We start from the raw sequence: 16,381 nt of genomic DNA on the forward strand, positions 1-16,381 counted from the left end.
ACCCTCTCTCGTGGACAACATGCTGCTGGTCGTGTGTCATTTCCACCAAAAGGCCACTTGATGCGCAATTAAAAATTGCAGGCTTGTAGTGCGATCACCCTGCTGTGAGAAAACAAAGATTTACTACACTTTGGAAATAAAATGCTGCGTTCTTATATGAACTTGAACGAACATTCTTTTAAACACTATAAAGCCTAAGTACATACCATTAGATGAACAACTTGTCCTCTTCCGCTCGCTCCCCGCCCCCCCCCCCCTCCCCACCCTCTCTCGTGGACAACATGCTGCTGGTCGTGTGTCATTTCCACCAAACGCCCACTTGACGCGCAATTAAAAATTGCAGGCTTGTAGTGCGATCACCCTGCTGTTAGAAAACAAAGATTTACTACACTTTGGAAATAAAATGCTGCGTTCTTATATGAACTTGAACGAACATTCTTTAAAACACTATAAAGCCTAAGTACATACCATTAGATGAACAACTTGTCCTCTTCCGCTCGCTCCCCGCCCCCCCCCCCTCCCCACCCTCTCTCGTGGACAACATGCTGCTGGTCGTGTGTCATTTCCACCAAACGCCCACTTGACGCGCAATTAAAAATTGCAGGCTTGTAGTGCGATCACCCTGCTGTGAGAAAACAAAGATTTACTACACTTTGGAAATAAAATGCTGCGTTCTTATATGAACTTGAACGAACATTCTTTAAAACACTATAAAGCCTAAGTACATACCATTAGATGAACAACTTGTCCTCTTCCGCTCGCTCCCCGCCCCCCCCCCCCCCTCCCCACCCTCTCTCGTGGACAACATGCTGCTGGTCGTGTGTCATTTCCACCAAAAGCCCACTTGATGCGCAATTAAAAATTGCAGGCTTGTAGTGCGATCACCCTGCTGTGAGAAAACAAAGATTTACTACACTTTGGAAATAAAATGCTGCGTTCTTATATGAACTTGAACGAACATTCTTTAAAACACTATAAAGCCTAAGTACATACCATTAGATGAACAACTTGTCCTCTTCCGCTCGCTCCCCGCCCCCCCCCCCCCTCCCCGCCCTCTCTCGTGGACAACATGCTGCTGGTCGTGTGTCATTTCCACCAAAAGCCCACTTGACGCGCAATTAAAAATTGCAGGCTTGTAGTGCGATCACCCTGCTGTGAGAAAACAAAGATTTACTACACTTTGGAAATAAAATGCTGCGTTCTTATATGAACTTGAACGAACATTCTTTAAAACACTATAAAGCCTAAGTACATACCATTAGATGAACAACTTGTCCTCTTCCGCTCGCTCCCCGCCCCCCCCCCCCCCCCTCCCCACCCTCTCTCGTGGACAACATGCTGCTGGTCGTGTGTCATTTCCACCAAAAGCCCACTTGATGCGCAATTAAAAATTGCAGGCTTGTAGTGCGATCACCCTGCTGTGAGAAAACAAAGATTTACTACACTTTGGAAATAAAATGCTGCGTTCTTATATGAACTTGAACGAACATTCTTTAAAACACTATAAAGCCTAAGTACATACCATTAGATGAACAACTTGTCCTCTTCCGCTCGCTCCCCGCCCCCCCCCCCCCTCCCCACCCTCTCTCGTGGACAACATGCTGCTGGTCGTGTGTCATTTCCACCAAACGCCCACTTGACGCGCAATTAAAAATTGCAGGCTTGTAGTGCGATCACCCTGCTGTGAGAAAACAAAGATTTACTACACTTTGGAAATAAAATGCTGCGTTCTTATATGAACTTGAACGAACATTCTTTAAAACACTATAAAGCCTAAGTACATACCATTAGATGAACAACTTGTCCTCTTCCGCTCGCTCCCCGCCCCCCCCCCCCCTCCCCACCCTCTCTCGTGGACAACATGCTGCTGGTCGTGTGTCATTTCCACCAAAAGGCCACTTGATGCGCAATTAAAAATTGCAGGCTTGTGGTGCGATCACCCTGCTGTGAGAAAACAAAGATTTACTACACTTTGGAAATAAAATGCTGCGTTCTTATATGAACTTGAACGAACATTCTTTAAAACACTATAAAGCCTAAGTACATACCATTAGATGAACAACTTGTCCTCTTCCACTCGCTCCCCGCCCCCCCCCCCCCTCCCCACCCTCTCTCGTGGACAACATGCTGCTGGTCGTGTGTCATTTCCATCAAAAGGCCACTTGACGCGCAATTAAAAATTGCAGGCTTGTAGTGCGATCACCCTGCTGTGAGAAAACAAAGATTTACTACACTTTGGAAATAAAATGCTGCGTTCTTATATGAACTTGAACGAACATTCTTTAAAACACTATAAAGCCTAAGTACATACCATTAGATGAACAACTTGTCCTCTTCCGCTCGCTCCCCGCCCCCCCCCCCCCCTCCCCACCCTCTCTCGTGGACAACATGCTGCTGGTCGTGTGTCATTTCCACCAAACGCCCACTTGACGCGCAATTAAAAATTGCAGGCTTGTAGTGCGATCACCCTGCTGTGAGAAAACAAAGATTTACTACACTTTGGAAATAAAATGCTGCGTTCTTATATGAACTTGAACGAACATTCTTTAAAACACTATAAAGCCTAAGTACATACCATTAGATGAACAACTTGTCCTCTTCCGCTCGCTCCCCGCCCCCCCCCCCCCTCCCCACCCTCTCTCGTGGACAACATGCTGCTGGTCGTGTGTCATTTCCACCAAACGCCCACTTGACGCGCAATTAAAAATTGCAGGCTTGTAGTGCGATCACCCTGCTGTGAGAAAACAAAGATTTACTACACTTTGGAAATAAAATGCTGCGTTCTTATATGAACTTGAACGAACATTCTTTAAAACACTATAAAGCCTAAGTACATACCATTAGATGAGCAACTTGTCCTCTTCCGCTCGCTCCCCGCCCCCCCCCCCCTCCCCACCCTCTCTCGTGGACAACATGCTGCTGGTCGTGTGTCATTTCCACCAAACGCCCACTTGACGCGCAATTAAAAATTGCAGGCTTGTAGTGCGATCACCCTGCTGTGAGAAAACAAAGATTTACTACACTTTGGAAATAAAATGCTGCGTTCTTATATGAACTTGAACGAACATTCTTTAAAACACTATAAAGCCTAAGTACATACCATTAGATGAACAACTTGTCCTCTTCCCCTCGCTCCCCGCCCCCCCCCCCCTCCCCACCCTCTCTCGTGGACAACATGCTGCTGGTCGTGTGTCATTTCCACCAAAAGGCCACTTGATGCGCAATTAAAAATTGCAGGCTTGTAGTGCGATCACCCTGCTGTGAGAAAACAAAGATTTACTACACTTTGGAAATAAAATGCTTCGTTCTTATATGAACTTGAACGAACATTCTTTAAAACACTATAAAGCCTAAGTACATACCATTAGATGAACAACTTGTCCTCTTCCGCTCGCTCCCCGCCCCCCCCCCCCCTCCCCACCCTCTCTCGTGGACAACATGCTGCTGGTCGTGTGTCATTTCCACCAAACGCCCACTTGACGCGCAATTAAAAATTGCAGGCTTGTAGTGCGATCACCCTGCTGTTAGAAAACAAAGATTTACTACACTTTGGAAATAAAATGCTGCGTTCTTATATGAACTTGAACGAACATTCTTTAAAACACTATAAAGCCTAAGTACATACCATTAGATGAACAACTTGTCCTCTTCCGCTCGCTCCCCGCCGCCCCCCCCCTCCCCACCCTCTCTCGTGGACAACATGCTGCTGGTCGTGTGTCATTTCCACCAAACGCCCACTTGACGCGCAATTAAAAATTGCAGGCTTGTAGTGCGATCACCCTGCTGTGAGAAAACAAAGATTTACTACACTTTGGAAATAAAATGCTGCGTTCTTATATGAACTTGAACGAACATTCTTTAAAACACTATAAAGCCTAAGTACATACCATTAGATGAACAACTTGTCCTCTTCCGCTCGCTCCCCGCCCCCCCCCCCCCCCCTCCCCACCCTCTCTCGTGGACAACATGCTGCTGGTCGTGTGTCATTTCCACCAAACGCCCACTTGACGCGCAATTAAAAATTGCAGGCTTGTAGTGCGATCACCCTGCTGTGAGAAAACAAAGATTTACTACACTTTGGAAATAAAATGCTGCGTTCTTATATGAACTTGAACGAACATTCTTTAAAACACTATAAAGCCTAAGTACATACCATTAGATGAACAACTTGTCCTCTTCCGCTCGCTCCCCGCCCCCCCCCCCCCTCCCCACCCTCTCTCGTGGACAACATGCTGCTGGTCGTGTGTCATTTCCACCAAAAGGCCACTTGATGCGCAATTAAAAATTGCAGGCTTGTAGTGCGATCACCCTGCTGTGAGAAAACAAAGATTTACTACACTTTGGAAATAAAATGCTGCGTTCTTATATGAACTTGAACGAACATTCTTTTAAACACTATAAAGCCTAAGTACATACCATTAGATGAACAACTTGTCCTCTTCCGCTCGCTCCCCGCCCCCCCCCCCCCCCTCCCCACCCTCTCTCGTGGACAACATGCTGCTGGTCGTGTGTCATTTCCACCAAACGCCCACTTGACGCGCAATTAAAAATTGCAGGCTTGTAGTGCGATCACCCTGCTGTGAGAAAACAAAGATTTACTACACTTTGGAAATAAAATGCTGCGTTCTTATATGAACTTGAACGAACATTCTTTAAAACACTATAAAGCCTAAGTACATACCATTAGATGAACAACTTGTCCTCTTCCGCTCGCTCCCCGCCCCCCCCCCCCCCCTCCCCACCCTCTCTCGTGGACAACATGCTGCTGGTCGTGTGTCATTTCCACCAAAAGCCCACTTGATGCGCAATTAAAAATTGCAGGCTTGTAGTGCGATCACCCTGCTGTGAGAAAACAAAGATTTACTACACTTTGGAAATAAAATGCTGCGTTCTTATATGAACTTGAACGAACATTCTTTAAAACACTATAAAGCCTAAGTACATACCATTAGATGAACAACTTGTCCTCTTCCGCTCGCTCCCCGCCCCCCCCCCCCTCCCCGCCCTCTCTCGTGGACAACATGCTGCTGGTCGTGTGTCATTTCCACCAAAAGCCCACTTGACGCGCAATTAAAAATTGCAGGCTTGTAGTGCGATCACCCTGCTGTGAGAAAACAAAGATTTACTACACTTTGGAAATAAAATGCTGCGTTCTTATATGAACTTGAACGAACATTCTTTAAAACACTATAAAGCCTAAGTACATACCATTAGATGAACAACTTGTCCTCTTCCGCTCGCTCCCCGCCCCCCCCCCCCTCCCCACCCTCTCTCGTGGACAACATGCTGCTGGTCGTGTGTCATTTCCACCAAAAGCCCACTTGATGCGCAATTAAAAATTGCAGGCTTGTAGTGCGATCACCCTGCTGTGAGAAAACAAAGATTTACTACACTTTGGAAATAAAATGCTGCGTTCTTATATGAACTTGAACGAACATTCTTTAAAACACTATAAAGCCTAAGTACATACCATTAGATGAACAACTTGTCCTCTTCCGCTCGCTCCCCGCCCCCCCCCCCCCCTCCATACCCTCTCTCGTGGACAACATGCTGCTGGTCGTGTGTCATTTCCACCAAACGCCCACTTGACGCGCAATTAAAAATTGCAGGCTTGTAGTGCGATCACCCTGCTGTGAGAAAACAAAGATTTACTACACTTTGGAAATAAAATGCTGCGTTCTTATATGAACTTGAACGAACATTCTTTAAAACACTATAAAGCCTAAGTACATACCATTAGATGAACAACTTGTCCTCTTCCGCTCGCTCCCCGCCCCCCCCCCCCTCCCCACCCTCTCTCGTGGACAACATGCTGCTGGTCGTGTGTCATTTCCACCAAAAGGCCACTTGATGCGCAATTAAAAATTGCAGGCTTGTGGTGCGATCACCCTGCTGTGAGAAAACAAAGATTTACTACACTTTGGAAATAAAATGCTGCGTTCTTATATGAACTTGAACGAACATTCTTTAAAACACTATAAAGCCTAAGTACATACCATAAGATGAACAACTTGTCCTCTTCCACTCGCTCCCCGCCCCCCCCCCCCCCCTCCCCACCCTCTCTCGTGGACAACATGCTGCTGGTCGTGTGTCATTTCCACCAAAAGGCCACTTGACGCGCAATTAAAAATTGCAGGCTTGTAGTGCGATCACCCTGCTGTGAGAAAACAAAGATTTACTACACTTTGGAAATAAAATGCTGCGTTCTTATATGAACTTGAACGAACATTCTTTAAAACACTATAAAGCCTAAGTACATACCATTAGATGAACAACTTGTCCTCTTCCGCTCGCTCCCCGCCCCCCCCCCCCCTCCCCACCCTCTCTCGTGGACAACATGCTGCTGGTCGTGTGTCATTTCCACCAAACGCCCACTTGACGCGCAATTAAAAATTGCAGGCTTGTAGTGCGATCACCCTGCTGTGAGAAAACAAAGATTTACTACACTTTGGAAATAAAATGCTGCGTTCTTATATGAACTTGAACGAACATTCTTTAAAACACTATAAAGCCTAAGTACATACCATTAGATGAACAACTTGTCCTCTTCCGCTCGCTCCCCGCCCCCCCCCCCCTCCCCACCCTCTCTCGTGGACAACATGCTGCTGGTCGTGTGTCATTTCCACCAAACGCCCACTTGACGCGCAATTAAAAATTGCAGGCTTGTAGTGCGATCACCCTGCTGTGAGAAAACAAAGATTTACTACACTTTGGAAATAAAATGCTGCGTTCTTATATGAACTTGAACGAACATTCTTTAAAACACTATAAAGCCTAAGTACATACCATTAGATGAACAACTTGTCCTCTTCCGCTCGCTCCCCGCCCCCCCCCCCCTCCACACCCTCTCTCGTGGACAACATGCTGCTGGTCGTGTGTCATTTCCACCAAACGCCCACTTGACGCGCAATTAAAAATTGCAGGCTTGTAGTGCGATCACCCTGCTGTGAGAAAACAAAGATTTACTACACTTTGGAAATAAAATGCTGCGTTCTTATATGAACTTGAACGAACATTCTTTAAAACACTATAAAGCCTAAGTACATACCATTAGATGAACAACTTGTCCTCTTCCCCTCGCTCCCCGCCCCCCCCCCCCTCCACACCCTCTCTCGTGGACAACATGCTGCTGGTCGTGTGTCATTTCCACCAAAAGGCCACTTGATGCGCAATTAAAAATTGCAGGCTTGTAGTGCGATCACCCTGCTGTGAGAAAACAAAGATTTACTACACTTTGGAAATAAAATGCTTCGTTCTTATATGAACTTGAACGAACATTCTTTAAAACACTATAAAGCCTAAGTACATACCATTAGATGAACAACTTGTCCTCTTCCGCTCGCTCCCCGCCCCCCCCCCCCCTCCCCACCCTCTCTCGTGGACAACATGCTGCTGGTCGTGTGTCATTTCCACCAAACGCCCACTTGACGCGCAATTAAAAATTTCAGGCTTGTAGTGCGATCACCCTGCTGTTAGAAAACAAAGATTTACTACACTTTGGAAATAAAATGCTGCGTTCTTATATGAACTTGAACGAACATTCTTTAAAACACTATAAAGCCTAAGTACATACCATTAGATGAACAACTTGTCCTCTTCCGCTCGCTCCCCGCCCCCCCCCCCCCCTCCCCACCCTCTCTCGTGGACAACATGCTGCTGGTCGTGTGTCATTTCCACCAAACGCCCACTTGACGCGCAATTAAAAATTGCAGGCTTGTAGTGCGATCACCCTGCTGTGAGAAAACAAAGATTTACTACACTTTGGAAATAAAATGCTGCGTTCTTATATGAACTTGAACGAACATTCTTTAAAACACTATAAAGCCTAAGTACATACCATTAGATGAACAACTTGTCCTCTTCCGCTCGCTCCCCGCCCCCCCCCCCCTCCCCACCCTCTCTCGTGGACAACATGCTGCTGGTCGTGTGTCATTTCCACCAAAAGCCCACTTGATGCGCAATTAAAAATTGCAGGCTTGTAGTGCGATCACCCTGCTGTGAGAAAACAAAGATTTACTACACTTTGGAAATAAAATGCTGCGTTCTTATATGAACTTGAACGAACATTCTTTAAAACACTATAAAGCCTAAGTACATACCATTAGATGAACAACTTGTCCTCTTCCGCTCGCTCCCCGCCCCCCCCCCCCCTCCCCACCCTCTCTCGTGGACAACATGCTGCTGGTCGTGTGTCATTTCCACCAAACGCCCACTTGACGCGCAATTAAAAATTGCAGGCTTGTAGTGCGATCACCCTGCTGTGAGAAAACAAAGATTTACTACACTTTGGAAATAAAATGCTGCGTTCTTATATGAACTTGAACGAACATTCTTTAAAACACTATAAAGCCTAAGTACATACCATTAGATGAACAACTTGTCCTCTTCCGCTCGCTCCCCGCCCCCCCCCCCCCCCTCCCCACCCTCTCTCGTGGACAACATGCTGCTGGTCGTGTGTCATTTCCACCAAACGCCCACTTGACGCGCAATTAAAAATTGCAGGCTTGTAGTGCGATCACCCTGCTGTGAGAAAACAAAGATTTACTACACTTTGGAAATAAAATGCTGCGTTCTTATATGAACTTGAACGAACATTCTTTAAAACACTATAAAGCCTAAGTACATACCATTAGATGAACAACTTGTCCTCTTCCGCTCGCTCCCCGCCCCCCCCCCCCCTCCCCACCCTCTCTCGTGGACAACATGCTGCTGGTCGTGTGTCATTTCCACCAAACGCCCACTTGACGCGCAATTAAAAATTGCAGGCTTGTAGTGCGATCACCCTGCTGTGAGAAAACAAAGATTTACTACACTTTGGAAATAAAATGCTGCGTTCTTATATGAACTTGAACGAAAATTCTTTAAAACACTATAAAGCCTAAGTACATACCATTAGATGAACAACTTGTCCTCTTCCGCTCGCTCCCCGCCCCCCCCCCCCCTCCCCACCCTCTCTCGTGGACAACATGCTGCTGGTCGTGTGTCATTTCCACCAAACGCCCACTTGACGCGCAATTAAAAATTGCAGGCTTGTAGTGCGATCACCCTGCTGTGAGAAAACAAAGATTTACTACACTTTGGAAATAAAATGCTGCGTTCTTATATGAACTTGAACGAACATTCTTTAAAACACTATAAAGCCTAAGTACATACCATTAGATGAACAACTTGTCCTCTTCCGCTCGCTCCCCGCCCCCCCCCCCCCCCTCCCCACCCTCTCTCGTGGACAACATGCTGCTGGTCGTGTGTCATTTCCACCAAACGCCCACTTGACGCGCAATTAAAAATTGCAGGCTTGTAGTGCGATCACCCTGCTGTGAGAAAACAAAGATTTACTACACTTTGGAAATAAAATGCTGCGTTCTTATATGAACTTGAACGAACATTCTTTAAAACACTATAAAGCCTAAGTACATACCATTAGATGAACAACTTGTCCTCTTCCGCTCGCTCCCCGCCCCCCCCCCCCCTCCCCACCCTCTCTCGTGGACAACATGCTGCTGGTCGTGTGTCATTTCCACCAAACGCCCACTTGACGCGCAATTAAAATTTGCAGGCTTGTAGTGCGATCACCCTGCTGTGAGAAAACAAAGATTTACTACACTTTGGAAATAAAATGCTGCGTTCTTATATGAACTTGAACGAACATTCTTTAAAACACTATAAAGCCTAAGTACATACCATTAGATGAACAACTTGTCCTCTTCCGCTCGCTCCCCGCCCCCCCCCCCCCCTCCCCACCCTCTCTCGTGGACAACATGCTGCTGGTCGTGTGTCATTTCCACCAAACGCCCACTTGACGCGCAATTAAAAATTGCAGGCTTGTAGTGCGATCACCCTGCTGTGAGAAAACAAAGATTTACTACACTTTGGAAATAAAATGCTGCGTTCTTATATGAACTTGAACGAACATTCTTTAAAACACTATAAAGCCTAAGTACATACCATTAGATGAACAACTTGTCCTCTTCCGCTCGCTCCCCGCCCCCCCCCCCCTCCCCACCCTCTCTCGTGGACAACATGCTGCTGGTCGTGTGTCATTTCCACCAAACGCCCACTTGACGCGCAATTAAAAATTGCAGGCTTGTAGTGCGATCACCCTGCTGTGACAAAACAAAGATTTACTACACTTTGGAAATAAAATGCTGCGTTCTTATATGAACTTGAACGAACATTCTTTAAAACACTATAAAGCCTAAGTACATACCATTAGATGAACAACTTGTCCCCTTCCGCTCGCTCCCCGCCACCCCCCCCCCCCTCCCCACCCTCTCTCGTGGACAACATGCTGCTGGTCGTGTGTCATTTCCACCAAACGCCCACTTGACGTGCAATTAAAAATTGCAGGCTTCTAGTGCGATCACCCTGCTGTGAGAAAACAAAGATTTACTACACTTTGGAAATAAAATGCTGCGTTCTTATATGAACTTGAACGAACATTCTTTAAAACACTATAAAGCCTAAGTACATACCATTAGATGAACAACTTGTCCTCTTCCGCTCGCTCCCCGCCCCCCCCCCCTCCCCACCCTCTCTCGTGGACAACATGCTGCTGGTCGTGTGTCATTTCCACCAAACGCCCACTTGACGCGCAATTAAAAATTGCAGGCTTGTAGTGCGATCACCCTGCTGTGAGAAAACAAAGATTTACTACACTTTGGAAATAAAATGCTGCGTTCTTATATGAACTTGAACGAACATTCTTTAAAACACTATAAAGCCTAAGTACATACCATTAGATGAACAACTTGTCCTCTTCCGCTCGCTCCCCGCCCCCCCCCCCCTCCCCACCCTCTCTCGTGGACAACATGCTGCTGGTCGTGTGTCATTTCCACCAAACGCCCACTTGACGCGCAATTAAAAATTGCAGGCTTGTAGTGCGATCACCCTGCTGTTAGAAAACAAAGATTTACTACACTTTGGAAATAAAATGCTGCGTTCTTATATGAACTTGAACGAACATTCTTTAAAACACTATAAAGCCTAAGTACATACCATTAGATGAACAACTTGTCCTCTTCCGCTCGCTCCCCGCCGCCCCCCCCCTCCCCACCCTCTCTCGTGGACAACATGCTGCTGGTCGTGTGTCATTTCCACCAAACGCCCACTTGACGCGCAATTAAAAATTGCAGGCTTGTAGTGCGATCACCCTGCTGTGAGAAAACAAAGATTTACTACACTTTGGAAATAAAATGCTGCGTTCTTATATGAACTTGAACGAACATTCTTTAAAACACTATAAAGCCTAAGTACATACCATTAGATGAACAACTTGTCCTCTTCCGCTCGCTCCCCGCCCCCCCCCCCCTCCCCACCCTCTCTCGTGGACAACATGCTGCTGGTCGTGTGTCATTTCCACCAAACGCCCACTTGACGCGCAATTAAAAATTGCAGGCTTGTAGTGCGATCACCCTGCTGTGAGAAAACAAAGATTTACTACACTTTGGAAATAAAATGCTGCGTTCTTATATGAACTTGAACGAACATTCTTTAAAACACTATAAAGCCTAAGTACATACCATTAGACGAACAACTTGTCCTCTTCCGCTCGCTCCCCGCCCCCCCCCCCCTCCCCACCCTCTCTCGTGGACAACATGCTGCTGGTCGTGTGTCATTTCCACCAAAAGGCCACTTGATGCGCAATTAAAAATTGCAGGCTTGTAGTGCGATCACCCTGCTGTGAGAAAACAAAGATTTACTACACTTTGGAAATAAAATGCTGCGTTCTTATATGAACTTGAACGAACATTCTTTTAAACACTATAAAGCCTAAGTACATACCATTAGATGAACAACTTGTCCTCTTCCGCTCGCTCCCCGCCCCCCCCCCCCTCCCCACCCTCTCTCGTGGACAACATGCTGCTGGTCGTGTGTCATTTCCACCAAACGCCCACTTGACGCGCAATTAAAAATTGCAGGCTTGTAGTGCGATCACCCTGCTGTTAGAAAACAAAGATTTACTACACTTTGGAAATAAAATGCTGCGTTCTTATATGAACTTGAACGAACATTCTTTAAAACACTATAAAGCCTAAGTACATACCATTAGATGAACAACTTGTCCTCTTCCGCTCGCTCCCCGCCCCCCCCCCCCCTCCCCACCCTCTCTCGTGGACAACATGCTGCTGGTCGTGTGTCATTTCCACCAAACGCCCACTTGACGCGCAATTAAAAATTGCAGGCTTGTAGTGCGATCACCCTGCTGTGAGAAAACAAAGATTTACTACACTTTGGAAATAAAATGCTGCGTTCTTATATGAACTTGAACGAACATTCTTTAAAACACTATAAAGCCTAAGTACATACCATTAGATGAACAACTTGTCCTCTTCCGCTCGCTCCCCGCCCCCCCCCCCCCTCCCCACCCTCTCTCGTGGACAACATGCTGCTGGTCGTGTGTCATTTCCACCAAAAGCCCACTTGATGCGCAATTAAAAATTGCAGGCTTGTAGTGCGATCACCCTGCTGTGAGAAAACAAAGATTTACTACACTTTGGAAATAAAATGCTGCGTTCTTATATGAACTTGAACGAACATTCTTTAAAACACTATAAAGCCTAAGTACATACCATTAGATGAACAACTTGTCCTCTTCCGCTCGCTCCCCGCCCCCCCCCCCCCTCCCCGCCCTCTCTCGTGGACAACATGCTGCTGGTCGTGTGTCATTTCCACCAAAAGCCCACTTGACGCGCAATTAAAAATTGCAGGCTTGTAGTGCGATCACCCTGCTGTGAGAAAACAAAGATTTACTACACTTTGGAAATAAAATGCTGCGTTCTTATATGAACTTGAACGAACATTCTTTAAAACACTATAAAGCCTAAGTACATACCATTAGATGAACAACTTGTCCTCTTCCGCTCGCTCCCCGCCCCCCCCCCCCCTCCCCACCCTCTCTCGTGGACAACATGCTGCTGGTCGTGTGTCATTTCCACCAAACGCCCACTTGACGCGCAATTAAAAATTGCAGGCTTGTAGTGCGATCACCCTGCTGTGAGAAAACAAAGATTTACTACACTTTGGAAATAAAATGCTGCGTTCTTATATGAACTTGAACGAACATTCTTTAAAACACTATAAAGCCTAAGTACATACCATTAGATGAACAACTTGTCCTCTTCCGCTCGCTCCCCGCCCCCCCCCCCCCTCCCCACCCTCTCTCGTGGACAACATGCTGCTGGTCGTGTGTCATTTCCACCAAACGCCCACTTGACGCGCAATTAAAAATTGCAGGCTTGTAGTGCGATCACCCTGCTGTGACAAAACAAAGATTTACTACACTTTGGAAATAAAATGCTGCGTTCTTATATGAACTTGAACGAACATTCTTTAAAACACTATAAAGCCTAAGTACATACCATTAGATGAACAACTTGTCCCCTTCCGCTCGCTCCCCGCCCCCCCCCCCCCTCCCCACCCTCTCTCGTGGACAACATGCTGCTGGTCGTGTGTCATTTCCACCAAACGCCCACTTGACGTGCAATTAAAAATTGCAGGCTTCTAGTGCGATCACCCTGCTGTGAGAAAACAAAGATTTACTACACTTTGGAAATAAAATGCTGCGTTCTTATATGAACTTGAACGAACATTCTTTAAAACACTATAAAGCCTAAGTACATACCATTAGATGAACAACTTGTCCTCTTCCGCTCGCTCCCCGCCCCCCCCCCCCTCCCCACCCTCTCTCGTGGACAACATGCTGCTGCTCGTGTGTCATTTCCACCAAACGCCCACTTGACGCGCAATTAAAAATTGCAGGCTTGTAGTGCGATCACCCTGCTGTGAGAAAACAAAGATTTACTACACTTTGGAAATAAAATGCTGCGTTCTTATATGAACTTGAACGAACATTCTTTAAAACACTATAAAGCCTAAGTACATACCATTAGATGAACAGTCCTCTTCCGCTCGCTCCCCGCCCCCCCCCCCTCCCCACCCTCTCTCGTGGACAACATGCTGCTGGTCGTGTGTCATTTCCACCAAACGCCCACTTGACGCGCAATTAAAAATTGCAGGCTTGTAGTGCGATCACCCTGCTGTGAGAAAACAAAGATTTACTACACTTTGGAAATAAAATGCTGCGTTCTTATATGAACTTGAACGAACATTCTTTAAAACACTATAAAGCCTAAGTACATACCATTAGATGAACAACTTGTCCTCTTCCGCTCGCTCCCCGACCCCCCCCCCTCCCCACCCTCTCTCGTGGACAACATGCTGCTGGTCGTGTGTCATTTCCACCAAATGCCCACTTGACGCGCAATTAAAAATTGCAGGCTTGTAGTGCGATCACCCTGCTGTGAGAAAACAAAGATTTACTACACTTTGGAAATAAAATGCTGCGTTCTTATATGAACTTGAACGAACATTCTTTAAAACACTATAAAGCCTAAGTACATACCATTAGATGAACAACTTGTCCTCTTCCGCTCACTCCCCGCCCCCCCCCCCCTCCCCACCCTCTCTCGTGGACAACATGCTGCTGGTCGTGTGTCATTTCCACCAAAAGCCCACTTGATGCGCAATTAAAAATTGCAGGCTTGTAGTGCGATCACCCTGCTGTGAGAAAACAAAGATTTACTACACTTTGGAAATAAAATGCTGCGTTCTTATATGAACTTGAACGAACATTCTTTAAAACACTATAAAGCCTAAGTACATACCATTAGATGAACAACTTGTCCTCTTCCGCTCGCTCCCCGCCCCCCCCCCCCTCCCCACCCTCTCTCGTGGACAACATGCTGCTGGTCGTGTGTCATTTCCACCAAACGCCCACTTGACGCGCAATTAAAAATTGCAGGCTTGTAGTGCGATCACCCTGCTGTGAGAAAACAAAGATTTACTACACTTTGGAAATTAAATGCTGCGTTCTTATATGAACTTGAACGAACATTCTTTAAAACACTATAAAGCCTAAGTACATACCATTAGATGAACAACTTGTCCTCTTCCGCTCGCTCCCCGCCCCCCCCCCCCCTCCCCACCCTCTCTCGCGGACAACATGCTGCTGGTCGTGTGTCATTTCCACCAAACGCCCACTTGACGCGCAATTAAAAATTGCAGGCTTGTAGTGCGATCACCCTGCTGTGAGAAAACAAAGATTTACTACACTTTGGAAATAAAATGCTGCGTTCTTATATGAACTTGAACGAACATTCTTTAAAACACTATAAAGCCTAAGTACATACCATTAGATGAACAACTTGTCCTCTTCCGCTCGCTCCCCGCCCCCCCCCCCCCCCTCCCCACCCTCTCTCGTGGACAACATGCTGCTGGTCGTGTGTCATTTCCACCAAACGCCCACTTGACGCGCAATTAAAAATTGCAGGCTTGTAGTGCGATCACCCTGCTGTGAGAAAACAAAGATTTACTACACTTTGGAAATAAAATGCTGCGTTCTTATATGAACTTGAACGAACATTCTTTAAAACACTATAAAGCCTAAGTACATACCATTAGATGAACAACTTGTCCTCTTCCGCTCGCTCCCCGCCCCCCCCCCCCCCCCCTCCCCACCCTCTCTCGTGGACAACATGCTGCTGGTCGTGTGTCATTTCCACCAAACGCCCACTTGACGCGCAATTAAAAATTGCAGGCTTGTAGTGCGATCACCCTGCTGTGAGAAAACAAAGATTTACTACACTTTGGAAATAAAATGCTGCGTTCTTATATGAACTTGAACGAACATTCTTTAAAACACTATAAAGCCTAAGTACATACCATTAGATGAACAACTTGTCCTCTTCTGCTCGCTCCCCGCCCCCCCCCCCCCTCCCCACCCTCTCTCGTGGACAACATGCTGCTGGTCGTGTGTCATTTCCACCAAAAGCCCACTTGACGCGCAATTAAAAATTGCAGGCTTGTAGTGCGATCACCCTGCTGTGAGAAAACAAAGATTTACTACACTTTGGAAATAAAATGCTGCGTTCTTATATGAACTTGAACGAACATTCTTTAAAACACTATAAAGCCTAAGTACATACCATTAGATGAACAACTTGTCCTCTTCCGCTCGCTCCCCGCCCCCCCCCCCCCCTCCCCACCCTCTCTCGTGGACAACATGCTGCTGGTCGTGTGTCATTTCCACCAAACGCCCACTTGACGCGCAATTAAAAATTGCAGGCTTGTAGTGCGATCACCCTGCTGTGAGAAAACAAAGATTTACTACACTTTGGAAATAAAATGCTGCGTTCTTATATGAACTTGAACGAACATTCTTTAAAACACTATAAAGCCTAAGTACATACCATTAGATGAACAACTTGTCCTCTTCCGCTCGCTCCCCGCCCCCCCCCCCCCCTCCCCACCCTCTCTCGTGGACAACATGCTGCTGGTCGTGTGTCATTTCCACCAAACGCCCACTTGAGGCGCAATTAAAAAT

Source organism: Schistocerca serialis, chromosome 12 (genome assembly GCF_023864345.2).
Source record: "Schistocerca serialis cubense isolate TAMUIC-IGC-003099 chromosome 12, iqSchSeri2.2, whole genome shotgun sequence".
NCBI classification, from domain to species: Eukaryota; Metazoa; Arthropoda; class Insecta; order Orthoptera; family Acrididae; genus Schistocerca; species Schistocerca serialis.